Here is a 9,671-nt window from a genome sequence, read left to right on the forward strand (position 1 = left end):
ATATTGGACGTGAAGAAGGGAGCAAGTTGCACGTGGGGAAAGAACGCGCCTGATTTAAATGTCACACCTGAACGCTCACATCCTTTTAATTATGTTTGAAATTATGAACTTTGCTCAACATCATGAAAATTAAACCTTATTTTCAATAAGCAATCCTGAAAAATATTTGGGGGTGCTTAACTTTTTTCCAGGTGTATATAAGGGTATGTTGATAATGAACTCAAATCTTGGGTGTTTAATACAATTCACCATTGAAATAAAATCATTTACAAAATGAAGTACACCTTGTTGGATTGAGAAGTTGTGTACATTAAAAACTGCACATTTCAATGTTTATGAGAGCGAATTATATACGTTGTGTTGTGTTTAATTGTGGTTACGTCACCGCCCGCTAGGTGTTGGTGTTTTTTTCTTAGTGCATAGCTACACAATAGGCTATCAGCACTCTGTTCCCGGATTTTAGCATAATAAGCTCGTAAAAGTACCCCTGACGTTGATTCAAGCCTTAGATTATAACTAATCCAGTTGGTTCCCATGTATGTTTCTAGACCGATGTCAAATTTGGCACTTCCATGTGAACTCGTTATTTACAGAATTTTTTTCTTCTTTTTTTTTTTGAGTTAAGTGAAAGAGAATAAAACATAATACTCTTCATTTTGTTTTCACCGGGTGTTTAAAGTGTTCCCAGCAAGGTAGGGAGTGACCTTGGAAAGTTTTTTTTTCGATATATAAGACACGTCTTTTGTTGTTGTTGTTGTTGTTTTGTTTTTTTTCTGGTTAATCACCAAAAAAGATTAGTAACATGGTCGCAGGTGTTTTTGTTCGTGTGATTTAAAACATGCTACCAGAAACTACAAATTACAAGTTTAGGGACCGTTTACGATTCTTGGAACAGGCATCTGTGAGATTTCAACAGACCATTTCGTTGTAACAGGATTGAGTATGCCTAGGAAGTCTTTGTATACATATAGCGAAAAATGTCACACTATTTTGAATATATACCATAAACACTTATTGTTTATTATATAACCATTTTCACTGGTAATAAGTATTGTCTTATAACCTTGTAAGCTTGCTGCTCTGCTTCATCAGGATTTAGGTCCTTGTTCGGACCTGAGAGGGTCAGGTGCAATCTAGACCTCTTCCTTCCGCATCGTGGGTGTAATTTCTCCCTCATCATAGGTGTTGATTTAATGTCTCGGTATTTTTGCACACTGTCAAATGTTGAACGCGACATTAGAGGGCATTGTTTTCATGAGTGTTTATTATATGAATTCAATTCCACTATCAGGGCCATGTCCATTTATGTTCGAACGTTCACCATTTAAACTGGTATATACTTGCTAATTTGAAGTCCATATATTTCAATGCCATTCATAATGTGGCTTATTCTATGTGTATTTACATAAATACCTTTTTAATACGTTATATTATAAACTGCATAATAATATTTTACGTAGGTCTAGCAATAGATGGCACGTTATTAAACTTATAGAACATATTTATGGGTGAGAGATACTTATGCTCATTTCCATCATGTATGATATAGCGATCGAGTGTGCGTAACGTTTCCTTTTTATGTAGATTTTTCTTGAAATAGGTGAATGATCTGCTTAGAAGTCTGTCATGGAGTGGTTGTAAGTCTGCGTATTCGTGTAGAAAGTGAGAATTTGTTGAGCGGGAACTTTGTATGCGTTAGTGAGTATAGCATTTTGTTGTTTTTGTAGTTTAGTTTTAATTTTGGTGGGTGCAACATTAATCCAGCGTAAGCCTGCGTGAATTGTCTTGGTTTGTTTTGAATTTCGCACAAAGCCACACGACTGTGCTAGCCGTCCCTAATTTAGCAGTGAAAGACTAGATGGAAGGTAGCTAGTCATCACCACCCACCGCCAACTCTTGGGCTACTCTTTTTACCATCGAATAGTGGGATTGACCGTCACATTGTAACGCTCCCACGGCTGAAAGAGCGAGCATATTTAGTGGGACAGGAATTCGAAATCTCGATCCTCAGATTGCGAGTCGAGCGCTCCTTAGCCATCTGGCCATGTCAGGATCCTGTGTGAAAGCAAGCTATAAAATTAACGACATTTTTGTTATAAACCGGTTCATAGAATTTTGTAATAAACTAAATGTAAACTTTTATGTTCTACACTAAATTATTCAATATAATGCAACTGCATGTTTTTTATGAAACCAAATTTATTCCTGTTATGCGAAAGCTTGTTCTTGTTGTTAAATGCAAATCTGCACAATGGGCTGTCAGTGCTTTGCCTAATACAGGAATCGAGCCCCGAATTTTAGTGTTATAAGCTCTTAAGCGTATCGCTGAGCCATTTAATAGCATTGGAGAAATGAAAGTATTCAACTTTTCACTGAAGTATTCTCGGAATGTGTAATATATTTGTTGGGATTACTTTATTTGGTTTTCTTTAAAGAAAGTTGGAATTATTTTCCATCAACCAATGACCAGTGTTACGTATTAGAATTTCAAATGGTCTGAAATTGAGTTACTTGATAATTTAAATTTAGTAGTTAAATTGTACTTTGAATTTAGTATTTAAATATATGCCGATATATAGTCAGTTTACGATATTTGCCAACAAGATTGATACACACCGTCTTCGTTTTTAACACAAATACGTTTTAATATACACACAACAATACAATTTACAGTAACAATTATTACAAATAGTTATTACAAACAAAGATTTATAAACAAAAGTTTCACAAACTTCCAAACTAGAAAGAAGATTTTATATTGTTTGTAACTCCCTTGATATCTTATCGAGGGTTCACGATGAGCGAGTTAATTACGAGTTGATGTAAGTACGATTCGCTTGGAAGCTAGATAGCTTTGTCCTTGGCCACACACACTAGGTTTTTCACTGTTGAAGTTAGGTAATGTTTTCGTAAAAATATTAATGTCCGATGAGAATCCACTGAAGTTAAACCATTTGTATTGTTCGAAATTTATAAATATTCCTGGTCAAATATCTTAAGTTTTCCGATTGAAATGCGTTATAAAAATCACAGTTATAGCTTTCAAAGTTTATTGCACACTGATTATAGCGAACTACTAATAGACACTGTCCTTGGCGCGTCGCGTTGATTGTATTTATAAGCGTGGGAAGGTTTTCTAGAAAATTCAGATTACGTAACAATACTGAGCTACATTTAAACGTTTACGTAAATAGATATATTGTTGATTCCTACTCTCGAGAATCGTTTACAACTTTGGAGAACAGGCGAGATTTTCGCAATACGTATCTAACACTATATATAAGCTAGGCATGTTTTTAAATATAAACTCAATCCAAACAAACGTTGACATTAAAATAAATATATAATAACAAATTCGTTACACCAGGTGGTTAGGGCACTCGAATCGCAATATGCGGGACGCGGGTTCGAATCCTCGTCCCACCAACCATGTTCGCTCTTTCAGTCGTAGGGGCGTCATAATGTGACGGTCAATTCCACTGTTTGTTGGTAAAAGAGTAGCCCAAGAGTTGGCGATGGGTGGTGATGACTAGTGCCCTCCCTCTAGTCTTTCATTGCTAAATTATGGACGGCTAGCGCAAAATTCAAACCAACACTTCAAAACAGGACTATAATTTAGTAATTAATAGAAAGTTAAATTAAATATTACTCATCTAACTACTATCTCTCACCTTCAAACTCCATATACAATTTGTTTTGTTTTTTCTGAAGATTTATATCAAATTGGTTAAAACCCTTTAAGAAGGACGTGAAATCATTTGTATGTGATTTTCTGAAGCTAAATTTCTATATTTTTGATTCCGAATATCAAACATCAAAATATGATGCTTTACTAAATGTTTTCATGGTTAACAGCCTACAACCCTCATACAATGTCCTTAGTCCAATTATTAAAAACTATTTTTACTTTATTTATTTACCAAATTTATCAGTTACAAGTTGCTAATTAATAAATTGGCTCTCTTCCATAATGATAACAACACATTAGCGGATGAAATATAAGAAAAAAACCAAGTAATTAATATATAGTAACTGATAAATAAAAAATAAAATACTAATTAATAATTAGACTTATAAGCTATTAAACATGACAACGATTGATCGCCTTAACTTCAACTATGGTTGTAATAAATTTCTCCCAAAAATAAAAGTTTGTTGATCTTTTCTGAGAGAAAGTTATATGATCAGTAACATTTCGATGTTTGTGTTTTTCAACAATGTTTGGGTCGCAGGAAGAAAAGATACATCCGATCACGGCCAGAAATGTTAATAATGTTTCAGCCCCCCCCCCCCCCCCAGTGGCACAGCGGTGTGTCTGCTAGAAACCGGGTTTCGATACCTGTGGTGGGCAGAGCATAGCTAGCCCACTGTGTAGCTTTGTGCTTAACTTCAAAACAAAACAAACAAACAACCCCCCCCTGTTAATAATGTTTCAAATGTATTTTTCTCATTGCTAACCACCCTATTAACAATGTTTCAGATGTATTTTCTCAATGTTCTTCCCTTTTCTTCAGTTTGTTTGTATTTTTGTTAAAAAACATAACAATAAAAAATGTTCATTTTGGTAAACGAAATAATAATTTGATTTAAGTAAAAAATCCTTACGTAATAGAAAAAAAAATGAATATTATTTTCGACATCTGCGTAGCTGAATTATGGAAAATCCGTTATTAAAACCAAAACAACTTTTATGAAGTTTTAAATTCGCAGGCCTGTGTCATCAGTAAATTAATTTTTGAAATCAACGAAATATTTTTTAACTCAGTAGGATTTAGTTAAAATTTGGAAAAGAAATTGCAATTATATAAGCAGAATTATTACAAAATACTTATGGAAGATACGACGTCATGCGTAGCATTTTTGAATTTGATAGCTATTGTTACAATATCTTGTTATTTTCTGCTAGGCCTAAGGATTAATACATACTTTTAACAAAGTAAACCAGGTATCACATGACAAGAAATTATTTTATATAATTGCAGACGTTCGAGGGCGCTCTTGAAAGGTATGACGTCACAGTACTCATTTTTGGCATTGATATCTATTGTTGAAATCTCTTTTTTGTTAAGTAAAATGAAAACAAAGGAATAATGTAACTTGATTTTATATAGCCAGTTACACAATCATTACGTGAAGTGCCTTTCATGTTAACATTGTTTATTATTAACATCTCCTGTTTCTCTCTTTTTTTATAACCCCCCCCCCCAGTCTGCAGACTTACAGCGCTAAAAACTGGGTTTTAATACCCGTGATGAGCAGCACACCTATAGCACATTGTGCAGCTTCATGATTAACAAACAAACAACAACCTTTTTTTATGATTATTTATTTTGAGACAATGTTTCTGGATTTATGCTCGTATTACGATTCGACGAAGCTCGAATTGTCTTAAAATTTAAAGAGGTTGACGAAAACATTCATTATATTATTTCTAAATTTCTTTCTAAACTAGAAATTGAAGACGAAAGCATAACAATGATAAACATTCAGATAGTAATCCCCCTCTCCCCTTTTAAAAGTATTTTGTTTTTGTTTGTTTTGGAATTTCGCTCAAAGCTACACGAGGGCTATCTGCGCTAGCCGTCCCTAATTTAGCAGTGAAAGAGAAGAGGAAAGGCAGCTAGCCATCATCATCCACCGCCAACTCTTGGGTTACTCTTTTAACAACGAATAGTGGGATTGACCGTTACATCATAACGCCCCACAGCTGAAAGGGCGAGTATGTTTGGTGTGACGGGGATTCGAACCCGCAGATTGCAAGTCGAGTGCGATCTTTGATAGTGACTGACGAGAGAAACAGGCGCATTTCGGACATTGCATACCAAATATTGATGTTTTCGTTACAAGAGAAGTAGAATAAAACAATGGCTTTTGAAGACATGCAAAATATGACAACTTTCATCGACGTCAAAACGTAGGAGGTGAGGGCTAAATTTGGAAGAATTTAGTTAACTTATAAACTCTAATGAAGTTAATCGGCAGGCTATCTAGACAAAGTATTATTTATATCCAGTTGAAGCAGAAGCTTGTGACCCAAGCACTCAGCTTTGCTTTAACTGGCTGAAAATCAACTACTAACACTTATTTCTCACAATTCTTTGCACTTACGCCATTAAACAAAATAGTTTCATAGTTTTGACGATAGGTGGACGGCAAGTGATGAATAATATCAAGGACTATGTGGCTGTTTAATTGTTGTTGGTTTTTAATACATTCTTTTGATAAACCGTAAACACATACTCGTATATTCCATTTAATTCTTGTTTGACCAATAAACCGTATAAATCCACTCACCAAATCAGCAGCCCTCTTCCGGTGCTTCAAGGAAACGCATAAGTGTCACACGTGCATAACAAGGTCATTCGTCTCTCAACCAAACAGTGACTATCTGTTGTCTGAATACAGACGACGCATTGATAAAGGCTAATGTGTCTAGTATAAGAACGAGAAAAAAACCATCAGCACTCAATTTTCAAAGGAAGTTTCAGGCTAAAGCCGTAAATAAAGAATATAATAACGTTAAAAAAATAGTTGCAGCTAATTCTGTACAAAACAAATCATGTAACCCCGCTGTTTCTAAAGGTATCAAACTGACGTATGTGGCTAACCTCTCTTTGTTGAGTGATATATAAATAACAGCCTGATGATTAGTTTTTAATTAATTATTATAATACTCTGTACCAGAATGTAATCAAAAGGCTGAAACTTCAACCCCTTATAAACAGCTCTGTCTGTTTCTATTGTGTATCACTATAGAAAAGTATTGTTTGATAAACTGTCACAGATATAGCGGACTATGAATTCGAGGGTCCAAGATTCGTGTCCCGCTCTCGCAAAATCGTACTCGGTACTTTGGGTACATTATAAGAGTGGTAGTTCAATGTTAATATTAAATTAGACTATCCAGTGAGTTAGCGGCAGGTACTGTTGACTAACTGCCTTACCTCAGTTTAAATTTAGAAACGTCTTGCACATCTAGCCCTCGAGTAGTTTTACTAAAACAACTAACCACCAACTTAATACTTCTAAAAGATTATGATTTTGATTTTGTGAACAAGCTACATAAGTATTCTAACTTATATGAAATATGTACTTAAATATACTAAGGCAAAAACCAAGAAATAACTCTTAACTAAGAGTCTAGTTTAACATAACATAATGTTAGTTTGTCCTGCATCAACATCATGCTGGTGCATTTAGTTATTTTACAAAATTGTTTGAAACGTTTAAAGCAGCAACCAAGATATTCGTTCAAGAAACGTAAAACAACAAAACTCCTCAAGTCTTAGAGAAACTGATAACATTTCAGGGTTAAAAGTTTTTAACTGCTAAATTTGCACTTATACACGTAAATATCTGAAGAGAATCACTAAATTGTTTTCGAGGTGTTTAATTTTTCCCCTAAACTTTTTAAATCTTTAGTGCTCGATTTCACGAAAACAAAACAAAATATATTTTCAAGAAGTTATATAGCAATTGAATATGTTCATACTTAAATAAAGTCTTGCGTTTTTCGATGAGATTTTCTTTTGTTTTTTGGCGAGTAACATCTTAGTTTGAATTACTTCATGAGGACAAAATAAAATGCAAATAACTAGAAATTTTGTAACCAAAATTATTTACAAAACATTCAAGTAACATTCGTAAATAAACTTTTAAACTCAAAATATCTCGATATTCTACAACGAGTAACTGATTAGAAGTATTTAAAATTGACCAAAAAAATACATTCTCCATCCCCCAATAAAAACAAGGATGTTTGACAATGAAGCTTTCCTTGTAATACCTTTAATGAATAAACCTGTTTGTACATAACATGAATAGCAAAGTTGCAGTAATAGATATGTATAAAACGTACAAAATATTTCTCTCGGTCTCACCAAGACTCATAAATATACAATATTCTTTCTCCTGTCTGTTGTGACGTGCAGTTTTATTAACACACATTTAATGAATTACCATGAAATTCACCTAAGATATCTAACTAGCTTTAGTTAAACACATACATTCTATCGTGTACCAAATCTTAGGATAGCTAAATAGTCGAACTATATTTACATCACATGTCTGTTAAAACTCGAGCATATAGCAGGAGTTATATAGTCTCGTGGTATAGTGTTCAAACACACAGATTAGCGCTTAGAAACACAGCAACCTAATAAAAAATACCATCAGCAGTGGTTTGCTGCAGACACACACACATACACAAAAAGCAAAAAAAATACCATCAGCAGTGGTATGTTGCAGACACACACACACACACACACACACAAAAAGCAAAAAAAAATACCGTCAGCAGTGGTATGTTGCAGACACACACACACACAAAAAGCAAAAAAAATAACCGTCAGCAGTGGTATGTTTCATACAGACAGACGCACACACACAAAGCAAAAAAAATAATCGTCAGCAGTGGTTTGTTTCATACAGACAGACACACACACACACAAAGCAAAAATAAAATATCGTCAGCAGTGGTTTGTTTCAGACAGACACACACACAAAGCAATAAAAATACCGTCGGCAGTGGTTTGTTGCACACACACACACACAAAGCAAAAAGAAAAATACCGTCAGCAGTGGTTTGCTGCAGACACACACATAAAGTAACACGCTATTTGAACACATTTCTTGTTTGGATCTGCTAAAACAACTTCGTTTGGGGGGGGGTATATTTTACCCAATGTTCTCAGTCTATTGCCCTCCAAATTCCCTCCTTCAACACTTGTAGGACAAGTTGAATAACTTTTATGTCGTGTAAAGTATGGAAAAACTGTCCGACACTTGGAAAACAACCTTTAACAATAGAAGTTTTCGTGTGATGTATTAAGAGGCCTGACACATATGACTGGATCATTTACTTGTGATGTATTAAGAGGCCTGACATATTTGATTGGATCGTTTTAGTTTGTTTTCTTCATTTTAATTCTAATGTTTTGTTTAAATATGAGACATATATCACCATCTAAACATTTTCTACTGCGTTTTAAACAAAGTAACGGGAGAATTAGCATAATTATTATTTTTTTCTCTAAAAGTTTTACTGGTGTACTCTTAACATAATAACACCAAAAACAAGTAAAAATCACAAAGTCCAGAATATGAAAAATTTAGATCCATTCAGAATATCACCATTACTTTCCCTATCCTCACGAGTCACAAAACATTCCAGATTAAAATTATCTAAGCTTCACTTTCTTAAAGCTTTTTACGAACGCTGACGGAGAAAAAAAAAGAACATAATTAAAACACACACACTTCTCTTATTCTTAGACTAATTACGAACCCAGAATATAACCGAAGTTCGAAATTTTTATTCTTATAATCTCATATCAAGCAGATATTTCAATAATAAAAAGTATACTAAACTGAACAATAAAATACCGAAGTTCGCATTTTATAAAATAAGGTTTCTGTAATAAACAAATATGTAGTGACTATTACATATATGTATTTTTAGTTTGAAACATTAACTAGACTTATAACCCGTACATAATTATTTTCTCGTATAAACTGCATGTCACAAAGCTAGCTGCACACATTCAGGCTCGCATGATAAGAGCAGGAAAAACAAATGGGATTAAATAATGATCGTGTTTTTCTTTCACGAATATATTTTGCGATCACACACACATATATATATATATATATATATATACGAACTCTATAAC

At 33.9% G+C, this 9,671-nt stretch overlaps 1 protein-coding gene across 1 annotated transcript in view; it reads right to left on the reverse strand.

The window, feature by feature from the left end:
• Positions 1-5,667: 5,667 nt before the first annotated feature.
• LOC106476426 (transcription factor SOX-4-like) overlaps positions 5,668-9,671 on the reverse strand; it is a 6,715-nt gene continuing 2,711 nt past the window's right edge. The window contains exon 2 of the transcript XR_002609167.1: positions 5,668-6,432. The gene's annotated coding sequence lies outside the window, so the exon portion shown is untranslated. The remainder of the gene's footprint in view (positions 6,433-9,671) is intronic.

Source organism: Limulus polyphemus, unplaced genomic scaffold (assembly GCF_000517525.1).
Source record: "Limulus polyphemus unplaced genomic scaffold, Limulus_polyphemus-2.1.2 Scaffold10546, whole genome shotgun sequence".
NCBI classification, from domain to species: Eukaryota; Metazoa; Arthropoda; class Merostomata; order Xiphosura; family Limulidae; genus Limulus; species Limulus polyphemus.